Below are 12,436 nucleotides of genomic sequence, written 5' to 3' on the forward strand. Positions count from 1 at the left end.
TATTGCGAGAGCTCAATCCTAAGCAAATGCCAGTGTGTGAATGGGCCTTGAGTGTGTTTTCTTATTTCTTGTAGTGCATAACACTTCCAAAGAAGGTGCTTCTGGTCCACATCTTCAGAACAGAGGGAGCAAGAGGGAAAGCTCTATCGTGCCCATCGCGCCGCGTGTGCTCGGCTGGCAGTGGTGTTCGTAACAATCTTATGAGTGAGCACCGTCTCCCACTGACCTATCCCACTTGGTATTGGGTAGATGCAGGGAACGAGCGCAGCCTGTTTAGATTCTTTTGCAGCGACCCTTTGCCTCTGTTGGGTCATAGTCTGGGTCCTATGCAACGAGTGCCAGATACAGTTTCCACACACAGAAACAAGTACAGTACACCATGAAGCTCACACAAGATTGGGATTGTGTACCTGTTGAGGAGGTGAGTGATGTGGTTGGAAAAGGAAGGGGACGTCCTGTGCACGCACATTAACTGCTGCACAGCCTTATTATACGGGTTCATTTTTGCCTTAAAGGCCGACGTACGACCTCGGTTTTCTGCAGGAAAGGTAATGCCTCTCCTAAGCTGCTAGGGGAGCCAAGGCCAGAGGGAAGGGTTGGACAGTATTGCAATACAAATGTATTGTAATATAGTACTTCAGAAATACAAATACTTTTAGTATTTATATTTCTGTATCACGATAAAAGTTTTCAGTCAGTACCTGTGTTTCAGTATCGAAATACCTTTTTGGTGTATTCCTTTTATTGCGGTACAATCCCGGGCCAATGTGTCTTGTTACGCGGTGCTACCCCAAGGAAAAGCTCAAGAGACTGTTTCCTTCCTTTTGTGCTTCAGAGCGGTAGAAGGACCTTGAGACTTCGTTATCAAGCAGACCAAGGCTTGTTTCGAACACAATGGCCCGCATTGGTGACTCCCCTATTTTCCAAATATAACAAATGTCTTCCGGAGTGCTTCAGATGGGCAACTATTCTTGTAGAATCAAAAATTTGAAGCCACTGTAGGTATGAGCTTTATAACTATACATTGCACTCCCAGCCCCATTTACTTAGGCGAGCGTAAAGTTTATTCCTTCAGGTCATCGGGTAAAAAATTTAATTTTAATGTGGTGTTACCGACATGAGACTAGACGGTGCTGACCTTTCGGGGATATTTGGGTAGATAGCTAGACAACAAAGGTAGAGGCTTGAGTGGTATTGCTTGAAAGGTGTGCAATATATCTAAAGGAGAACTGTTTGCATCTTCCGCTCCCCTCTGAGGGTGCCAAACTGCGCATGCGCGGCCCGCTTCGCCGGAATGGAAAGCGGAGGTACAAAAATGCGTTGGAGCGTTTTTCTTCAGCGTAAGAGCATTTTGAGCGGGTTTGAAAAATTTCCTTGCGTAACCCCACAAGTGGACGTCTATAGTACTAGTAAGACAAAAAAAACCTAAGCGTTAACACCAAGAGAGTAAAAGGGAGCGTGATTGTAGAGGTAGTAAAAACAAAGGCGACAATAATGAACACAAAAGAGTAGGCACACACCCGAAAATATAAATACAATCGTTCCACCTTGTGTGCGAGTGAAGCCGAAGGTATAAGCCGTATAAGCATGAGCATGTTGCTCTAAACCATGGAGAATAGAAGGGTAGGAGAGGGCATGACGTCGGCCGGGTAGCCTCCACAAGCCATGCTCCCTTGACGCCTCGCCTCCTTCTCATTTTCCTCCTTACTCTCCTCACTTACCATGCCAACGTGACCACATCACGTGACCGTAGCTAGCCTTGGTCTTGCTATGGGGTACTAGAATACACCACAGTCTAGCCTTCGATCTGATAAAACCTACCGGACGGAGCGCGCGCAAGCCTGGAAGGGGTCCTTCTACAATCAACCATCCATCTCACACGTGACATGTCACGCGCACCAATCACCAGACAGATCTGCGGTCACGCTGGGCACAAAATCGTTTAAACTTTTTATGACTAGGCTTCACCAATGTTGCAACGTGCCCCCTCCTAGTACTTCTAACCTCCTTGCTCTAAACGGTACCTGCACTGCACGAGCGCGCGCGCTGGTCAAGGACGCTGAAAGGCCGGCACTCGCTCTTGTAGCTTCTGCTCCACTCGAATTAAAAATGAAACAGAGTTACTTATTCGAAGTAGAAAAATGAAAGAAAAGGACGAAGTTTGCGCATTGCGAGTACGGCGAGTACATTCTTTTGCGAAGTACGAGTACAGTGTTGCTCAAGGCTAGCAAGGCATCAGCACGATGAATCCCCGCTGTTCTCAAGGAAGGAGACTTCTACTAACTAGATTAAAGGGATACTTCAACGAAATTTGAAATATTCCCGCCGTGTTCAAAAATAGGTTGAATATGATCCACAATATCCGTAAAAGACAATCGCACGTTTGTATTTTGAGCCTGGTGGCTGTATTTTTCGTTATAAACGGCCCACTCTGGCAAGCGCTCGGAGAAGGCCCAGCGGAGACCACGTGACATCCAACGCAATCGTGACGTAGGTCGTCTCAAGACGAGCAAAGCTACAATTCGAGGCTGACGTCGAGAGGATGGCCTAGTCGTTCCAGGCACCGAAGCGGCTGCTTTTGTACAAATTTTGAGTGACGGGTTAATCTTCTATAATCTTGTAGGGGGAGAATAGCGACTTCTGTGACACACAAAAGGCATTCTCGGGAAGATAGAGTTTTTCCTTCCCCCCTTCTCTCGTCGTGGCCGGAGACGAGACAACCTCCGTCACTAGCTGTCAAGGTTGCTAGACGGGCATTACAAGCGAGGCGTTAGCGACTTCACCAGGTGCTCTTTGCTAATCGTTTAATTCGTTTTAAAATTCCTTTTCGTGACTTTTTTAACAAGATATTGGTATGTTCGATTTGATGGTGCTTTTTTGAACACATATAGACCAAAAAATGAGCACCGAAATTTCGTTGTAGTATCCCTTTAAGCTGTCGAGACATCGAAGTATTTGTATCCCTCGTGCCATCAAGCGCCGAAGCTTCCTTTCCGAACGCGGTTTGCTGGATCTTTTCAACGTAGAAGAGCAACCCTTTAGGAGGCTATCCCGCTTAAAGGGATACTTCAACGAAATTTTAAATATTCCCGTCGTGTTCAAACATAGGTTGAATATGATCCACAATATCCGTAAATGACAATCGCACATTTGTATTTTAATCCTGGTGGCTGTATTTTCCGTTATAAACGGCCCACTCTGGCAAGCGCTCGGAGAAGGCCCAGCTTAGAGCACGTGACATCCAACACAATCGTGACGTAGGTCGTCTCAAGACGAGCAAAGCTACAGCGAGGCTGAAGTCGAGAGGATGGCCTAGTCGTTCCAGCCACCGAAGCGGCTGCTTTTGTACGAATTTTGAATGACGGGTTAATCCTCTATAATCTTCTAGGGGGACAATAGCGACTTCTGCGACACACAAAAGGGATTATCGGGAAGACGGGAGTTCCTCCTTCCCCCCTTCTCTCGTCGTGGCCGGAGATGAGACAACCTCCGTCACTAGCTGTCAAGGTTCCTAGACGAGCATTACAAACGAGGGGTTAGCGACATCCACCAGGTGCTCTTTGCTAATCGTTTAATTCGTTTTAAAATTCCTTTTCGTGAATTTTTTATCAAGATAGTGGTATGTTCCACATGATACCGCTCTTTTGAACACATATAGACCAAAAAATGAGCGCCGAAATTTCGTTGTAGTATCCCTTTAAAGGGAAACTCCGCTTCATTCTCGGTTGTTAGCAAACACTGCGACAAATTTAGTGTCATCTAGAGAGACCGAATGTCAAATATAACGTAATACCGCCTAAAACATCACTAAACCGGCCGACAAAAACTGAGACGCGCGAAGTCACCAAAATCCGCTAATTTAGCGGGCGACGTGCGGCGCAGCCAACTTTGTATTTCCGTTGTGGCTGACGTCTGTTGCATACGCAGTTTTTTTCTTGGTATTTTCTTTTCCAGGGAGAGCTTACCGGGCGGCGCTACGGACGCGCTCCACGTTTGAGCAAGCAAAGAGGCGAGCCTACTACAATAGAGATCAGTGGGCGAAACAGACAAAAAAAAAAAAAAAAAGAAAAGAACGAGAACAAGAGAAACAAAAAGGGAAAGAGAGAGTTGTACAGGATGAGTTTCGCTGACACACCTGCCAACCGGTGCCAACCGACTAGCCGCCTGGGTTGCCGCCTACATAGCCTGCTTCGTTGCTGCTTGCGTTGCCTGTTCGCCGCCGCGGCTAGGCCCGCCCTCCCTCCTCCCTCCTCCCTCCTCGCCCTTCCCCTCGCATCCGCGTCTTTCTTGGGTTACCGCTAGTAGATCACGTGACCCCTTGTATTCCACGTGGGTGCGTATGCAACTGACGTTGAGAGTACAATGTTGCCCGGCTGTGCCGAAGTTTCAGTTTCGGTTTGCGATTGTGGTAAATAACAAGATCGCACGAAAAATATTTTGCTCTTAATGAGACAAACGGTCTAGGGTTGTTTTGAAGTACTTTTCACGTTTATATCACCCACTATCTCAAAATTTCCGAAATCAAGCGGAGTTGCCCTTTAAAGGGATACTTCAACGAAATTTGAAATATTCCCGTCGTGTTCAAAAATACGTTGAATATGATCCGCAATATCCGTAAAAGACAATCGCACGTTTGTATTTTGAGCCTGGTGGCTGTATTTTTCGTTATGAACGGCCGACTCTGGCAAGCGCTCGGAGAAGGCCCGGCGGAGACCACGTGACATCCGACGCAATCGTGACGTAGGTCGTCTCAAGACAAGCAAAGCTACGGCGAGGCTGACGTCGAGAGGATGGCCTAGTCGTTCCAGCCAGCGAAGCAGCTGCTTTTGTACGAATTTTGAGTGACGGGTTAATCTTCTATAATCTTGTAGGGGGACAATAGCGACTTCTGCGACACACAAAAGGCATTCTCGGAAAGAGCGGAGTTTCTCCTGCCCCTCTTCTCTCGTCGTGGCCGGAGGCGAGACAACCTCCGTCACTAGCTGCCAAGGTTGCTAGACGGGCATTACAAGCGAGGCGTTAGCGACATCCACCAGGTGCTCTTTGCTAATCGTTTAATTCGTTTTAAAATTCCTTTTCGAGACTTTTTTAACAATATATTGGTATGTTCGATTTGGTGGTGCTTTTTTGAACACATATAGACCAAAAAATGAGCCCAAAAATTTCGTTGTAGTATCCCTTTAAAGAAGGACCTGGCTGCTCTGCAAGCGGGCCTCTAAATCCCAGCACCCGGCAGATCGGCGCAGGGTGTTGCCAATCTGCCGAGACGCTTTGCGTGGTTCTTTGTCGACTAGCCTATCCCAACCGTCTGTTCGTACTTGGATGAGCGTTTGGACGGAACTTGTCGGTGTTCTGCATATTTGTGAGCCTCATCGTGGGTCACATGAACGAGAGGTTCGGCGATCTGCTCGCTGACATGAACAAACATAGGTGGTTGACCCTGGCGAAACTGGAGCTGTGCTCACAGCCCACGTAGCATCCAATGTCGTGCGAACATTCCCTGGGTGTTCTGAATGTTGAAGGAACGTTAAACACCATTCGGAACGTTCTAGGAACGTTCGTAAGCGAACATTCCTTACAAGGTAAGCTGCTCAACATTCTAAAAACGTTTGTTGGCGAACATTCGTATGCACAATGTTCTCGGAACGTTCCCCTTTGAACATTCATATGTGCAACATTCTCAGAACGTTCGCTTCCGAACATTCCTAGGATTTTCGCAGGTGAAGCCAACTTTACGGAGCTTTCAAGCAACCTGTGTTTCGAAACACCATCCACTATATGCCACCTTGTGCCAAAAATATGCAAATTAAGTGGAGGTTTTGCAAACTTAGCATAAGGGATCAGTTTTATCTTGTACGAGTGTACCGAGGAATGTGAGATAGGTGTAGGAGAAAAGCAATGGTCTTCAAAATTTGATAATGAGTTTTGCACTCACTGCGTATGTAGAGGGGCAGTTTTGAATAGACCCGATTTTTAGCATCTCGGATTCAATACCTTGAAAAAGGTATGTCCTGCTGGAGTGTGGGATGCCGTAGGTATCTGTTCTTATGCTCCGAGTGAGTTATCGGTCAGTATGCCGCACGTTTTAATATGTAGGAGTCAACTGCCGTTATAGTACAGGCTGTGGCTAATGCGCTGGTAAAGCGGCTAGGTTTGTGCAAAGCCTAGAAAAAATATATTTCGATTAAAAAATATCGTTCGCTCTCTGAGATTTATTATATCAATATATGTAGTACGGCTCAGTGGGGCTGTAACGTAAGCAAACTATAATTGTGGAATCTTTGAAAATGTTCTTCAGAGAATGTTGCAGACGTTCTATAGATGTTTTGGGAACGTTCTGAAAACCTAGTTAGAATGGTGATTGAATGTTCTAAAAATATCAACTAGAAAACATTCCCCGAATGTAGCGATAAGTGCCTGCGCCACATTCTGACAACGTCGATAGAATGTTCTTACGTAAATTAGCAACATTCAGAGAATGTTGCAGAAGTTCTTTGGATGTACTGAGAACGTTCTTAGAACCTTGTTAGGATGTTTCAATGTTGATTGAATGACCTGGTAATGTTCTATGTCGTTCTCAGAACGGTCTAAGAATATCCCTTTGAAGACATTCCCCGAATGTAGCGATAAGTGCCTGCGCCACATTCTGACAACGTTGATAGAATGTTCTTACGTAAATCTTCAACATTCCAAGAATGTTGTCTATGTTATTTTGAACATTCCCGGAATGTTCTCAGAACGTTTTCGTGCTACGTGGGAGGTGAGACCCTGCATGGTTTGTGTAAATTTCGCGTTTCCATTGTTTTTAACACAGCTGCATTGTCTAGTAAAAAGTTACTTTTTTCTACACGCCAATAATTTGAGCGTTTACTTTTGTTTGGGCACAAAAAAAACAAAAAAAGGTGTTCATGGGCAGTGTCAGGACAAGTCACGACGAGCGCGTTTGTAATCTGTGAGTTTTAGTAGGCCACTTTTATGAGCCCTCTATGGTCTACTTTACGCTCTGCAAGAAGCGTCATCCCCACTGCACATGCGTGGCCCGCTCTGAGTTGGAGCGTATAGTTAGCGGAGTGAGCGTGCGCTCCGCTTCACAAGTTGTAGAGCGGACTGCCCTCAGCGTCCTTAGCGTGATCGTTTAGATCTCAAGATGGCTGCACTTACACAATACGCGTCGGTGTACGAAGTGAACGAGTATCACTTTGCAACCAGCACGGTGTCGGTAAAGTCGTCGCGGTTTTGTGGCCGTTTTATGGCTATGCAGTCAGATGTACGGGGGCGCGTGCTTGAACGCGCCGTCCTGTCAAAAATGCCACTGAAAGCTGACCACGAGCATAGCGCTCGCAAGCTGCACCAAAGAAACCATTCCTTTCAACTTTACTTATTCACATTCGCTCGCAACTTTTGAATTATTTAACTTTCCTCCGGAAATGTTCGCCTTGGATTTTCTTGGTAGAGACTTGAATGCAGCATTTTTAAAAGCGCAACCCATGGTGCCGCTATTCTTCGAGGCCGCCTTATTTCGGCCAAGTGTCTAGGGAGCAAGAAAGCTGCGTCATTGTTTGTCACAGATGCGAGTCTAAATGTATTAGACACGAATGCTGCGTCAATGCTGAATATGAAATGGGTTCTAGTCACAAGTCTCGCACTAAAAGCGATGCCCAAAATATGGCGGCCGAATATGTTACCCGGTGGTGTTTTGAAAAGAGTTACCAATAACGGTCGAAAGAATATTCCACGTCAAGTTTTTGTCTGGTAAAAACCAGACAGGCATAAACAATGCAAAATTTAGCAAACACAACCCTGGACCTCTAAGCAATAGTGGTAGATTAGAACGCTTTTCAGAAGTTTCGTTTTGAATTCCAGCGTAGCGGGCCTCGCATGCACAGTTTGACGGCCTAAAAGCTTAGCGGAATTAAGGAACAACTATATATATACATTTATATTTTTTTTAATTTACGATGCACAGTTTTTTACAACCCTGCAATGGAAATACGTTTTATCTTAGAGGAGTAACAAGTCCCATATCACATGTTTTGGTAGCGTTTAAATACTGCCGTGTTGTAAGAGTGCCTTTTTGTTCTTTTTATTAGGCCGTCAAGGACAAGGGAGCACCCCTGGACAACTGTTGAGGTTTTGTTGACCGCACAGCATGCCCATATGCCGTCCATCGAAAAATCAGAAGAGGACCACAAGAGGGTGCTCGTCGTGAAGCCCCAGGCAGTGATGTGCGCAAACGGCATGTGATGTGCGCAGACGGCACAATGGGCATGTTTTTTTTTTTTGCTTTTTTGTTTAATATTAGAATTCATAAAATGATCACAGTAAATCATATTCAAGCTTTTGTACTGAGCGAAATACCTGTCCAACTGGGCTGAAAGGCATCTAGAAATATTTTAATAAAAAACATTTACTAACGACGCCCATTCACTTCTGAGATGTGCGTGTGAATATTGAATCTAACCAAATTACAGTGTTACTGTTGAATTCAGCATTGTAAGAGTAGACTATGTTGCGTGGCCTTCTATTGCAAGAAAAGACCGTAGCACAAGTGAGGCAGAAACTAGGCAGGAGCTTAAGCTGAAAAACGCACTTTCATAAACACGCAAAAGAAATAAAAAGAAGTGTATAGTCAAGCAAAATGGTTTCATGTCACCCCCCAAGGCAGATACATACACTGCGCTCCACTGTTAATACGAACACGAAAAAAATCGCTTTTAGTTGCAGTTCATTTCTTCGACAGCTATTGAAAAAGCTGAAAATTTGTCGCTCAGATTAGTGCCCCAAACGAGCGCTTTATTCCACACCAATAGGCAAATGTCAGCCCCTCGAATTTAAGGTGAAAAATGAAAACAGGATATTGAATGCTCCCGCTAACAGTGTCGCGCGGTGTACATAAACACCAAGGCACCATATTACAAACCGAAGCATACGAAGAAGAAAAGACTCATTTCATTGGGAAAAAAAAGTAGAGATATAAATGGAGCACTCGCTTTCGCTAATTTTCACTGTCTTGCTGCCTGAAGTAACCAAACAAAATATCTGTCCGTTTGCCGACTGCTTTAGTCTTTGGTCTGTAACCTTTAATTTTTGGCTCTGGAGAGCCGCGGCACCGCGGAAAGCAGCAGCCCGTACCACCGAGGCACCCGGTGCCGCGTCTAGGGAACATGGTAATGTGATGAGTATATACGTGCAAGATGACGACGACATGGGTTGTTGGTATATTGGGGAGGGTGGCAGTCCGATCCGCAGAAGTCCAGGCTTCGTGGAGGCGGGTTGGGCGGGTGAGCAGCGAGCTATGAGGATCTTGCACGCCGTTCGATCAGTGCATGAAGGAGCACCAGGAACATAATGGCGCTATTGCTCACTGGGGTCCACTGGGGTCAAAGAATCATGCTCCAAGGAGGTAGTCCAGCCGAAGTAGAAGCTGCCGCCTCCGAGGAACCGAGGCCCAGGGCTCAGATTGAGACACCGCCGTCGCCCGGTGTGTCATCCTCTCAACGTCGTCGTCGTCATCTCGCATAGAAAAACCGAGCCCGCTGGCTTAGACAAGGCAGCACCTGCTCCCACCGTTCAGGGGCCGTGAAAGGATTGCTGCCAGCGATTTCTCGAAGCAGCCGGAGGTTCTTGACCACCGTGAAACTTTTTCTGGGGGACGCCTTTTCAAACAAAGTCTGCGCAGCTTCTTAGTGCAGCGAGGTTCATAACGGTCAAGCGCGCTCCCAAGCATGATTTCAAATAGCGAGCACCCACATTTCCAGAAAAGCACCATCTAGTGAACCTTTAAGGGGTATTCACACGAGGGAGAAATCCCGGGGATTTCTCCCCGGCACGCGCATCCCACGACGAAAACGTCAGGCTTTGCGATGTGCAAAAGCCTCGCGTTTTCATCTCGTGTTGCGCGCGTGCCGGGGAGAAATCCCCGGGATTTCTCCCTCGTGTGAATACCCCTTTACTGAGAGTGGAACGTTCTTCTTAAAATGGCGACGATAGCGGAGCTGACGCTACACGCTCAAATCCCAGAGCGGGTCGCGCATGCGCGATGGCGACTCCGCTTTCCATAGAGCGGAGCGGGAAAGCGAAAACGGTCTACTAAAACTCTCTATTATTAACCTACTGAAGACTCGCTTAATTCCCACTGCTTTATATGTGCTGTGCCGAGAAGCTGCCGCATGGAACCACTCTGCGCTCTTGCGCTTAAAAAAATATTACTTAGTTCAAATTTTATGAATGACAAGTTCATATGGCGCTCTATCGCTTGAGTGGTCTGGCATATTTTTACTTGGACCACTTCACTGCGAAATTAGCAGTTTTATTTAAACCAAAACGGTAGCAAGCTATTTCATACAAATATTATATCTACAATAGACGCGGAAAACACTCCTAGAAACAAAAATCTCGAGAACGTCACAATTTCAGCATTTTATCCTCAATTAAAAATAAAACAAAACACTATATTATTTAAATACGGCTTTATATAAAGCAATAATGCAAGTAGGATTAGACAGAAAAAAATTGTGCGTTGATAACTAAAGATCTGTACTTTTTGCAATTTTTTTACTTGTATCTAGTTTCGCGCCTGTTCGGGAATTTCTAACAGCGCTAGCTCGGGCGAAACATTTTTGTGGACGAAAATATTTAGGCAAGTGACTATTCAACACATATGAAACCCCTGTGATTTTTTGCCAAAGAATCGGCGATGGTCAAGGACTGGAACGCTTTAAAGGAATGTATAGTTTGTGCTGAAAATGCTGAAACTTTCTTTTCGTTATTATTCGCCCCCTGCAATAATGCCTTCTAGGCGCTTCAGGAGTTCTCTGAATAAAGAATAAAGACTGCGTTTTTTGGTCTAAACATATGATTCGGCATCGACATTCGCTGAGCTGCCTCGGTAAGTTGCGATGATTGGCTCTCTGAGTGTTGTGCGGGAAAGTAGACGCACGGGATTGTTTCTAAGAGTGCATGGGGGCAGAGATGCATGCGTGGGGCCGGACAGTGTTTCTTGGACTCTATATTCAGCATGACAGATTAAACATTTAATGAAGAATGCGGAATTTCTTTAAAAAAAGAAAAACATAAACTTAAGAAAAAAGCAACGTCAGAAAATATTGCCGCGCGCAGGGGTCACGGACTTCTAGAACTTTCTCGTTTATTCTTGTTCCGGACATAACTTCTATCGTTTATCCCCGCTTATGTTTTTCTAGAAAGTGCGTGTTCATTCTCGCCCCGAGCGCGCTACGCTCGAACCTTCTCCGCCGAATCTTCGAGATAGTGACTCACTCTAGATAAGACGCCGCTCGCGACCTTGTCGAGTCAGTCTCGCCCCAGCGCTCGATCCTGCGGTTTCGCCGACTTCGACGCCTGCGACGCTCTGTTATTATCTTTTGTACTCTTTTATTTTTTTGGCACAAGTTCGCCACATTAAACGTTTATTTCTTTCTGTTTATCTATTGTTTTTAGTCACCACCCGTGACATACTGGTGGAGGTGCGGGGTATTCCATTCTATGCCCGTCGCACCCCGGACCCCGACGCCTTTCCACGGGGACGCCCACGAAGACGTCGAGGACTGGCTACAACAATACGAGCGAGTGGCCCAGCACAACCAATGGACGGACGAACAGCGCCTGCAGAATCTTTACTTCGCGCTCGAAGGAACGGCCCGGCACTGGTTCGAAAATCGCGAAACTTCCCTGACCTCGTGGACCGCCTGCAAGGATGCGCTGAGACGGACATTCACCAACCAGTATCGACGGGAGAGGGCCGAGGACCTTCTTCGAATGAGGACCCAGGGCGCAAACGAGACGATCACCAGTTTTGTTGAGGATGTTCTGCGCCTGGTCGCTCGTGCCGACCCTCAAGCCACCGACGAAAAGAAGCTGCAGATCCTGATGCGAGGCGTAAAGGATGACATTTTCGGTGGTCTTGTCCGCAACCCTCCAGCCACCGTCGAAGATTTCGTCAGGGAAGCTACGAGCATGGAACGTGCCCTCCTCGCAAGAGCCAGCCATTACCATCGGCACTCGAGCATCGCTGCTTCTTCTGCATTGGGCCACGACATCAGCCCTAGCCTCCCAGGCATACGCGACATCATCCGTGAAGTCGTCCGGGAAGAGCTCCGCAAGATGCTCCCCGCTGCAGATAGCCCGTCTTCTCTAAGACTCGCCGAGGTTGTCCGAGAGGAGCTTCACCGAGCCGTCCAGCCTGAAATTTCCACCAACACGACGACGCCAGAGGAACCAACGCTGAGCTACGCCGCCATGGCCCGACGACCGCCGCAAGCTAACCGCCAGACAACGGCACCACCCCGACGAGACCCTCCGATGCCACAGTATCCTCGACGTCAGGAAGGACAGGCCCAGTACATCCGTCCGGAGCAACCCTCGACGAGGAAGACCGACGTGTGGCGGACGGCCGACAGGCGACCGCTGTGCTACCACT

The sequence above is a fragment of the Ixodes scapularis genome, unplaced genomic scaffold (assembly GCF_016920785.2).
Source record: "Ixodes scapularis isolate PalLabHiFi unplaced genomic scaffold, ASM1692078v2 PGA_scaffold1__304_contigs__length_218370807, whole genome shotgun sequence".
Classification (NCBI taxonomy): Eukaryota; Metazoa; Arthropoda; class Arachnida; order Ixodida; family Ixodidae; genus Ixodes; species Ixodes scapularis.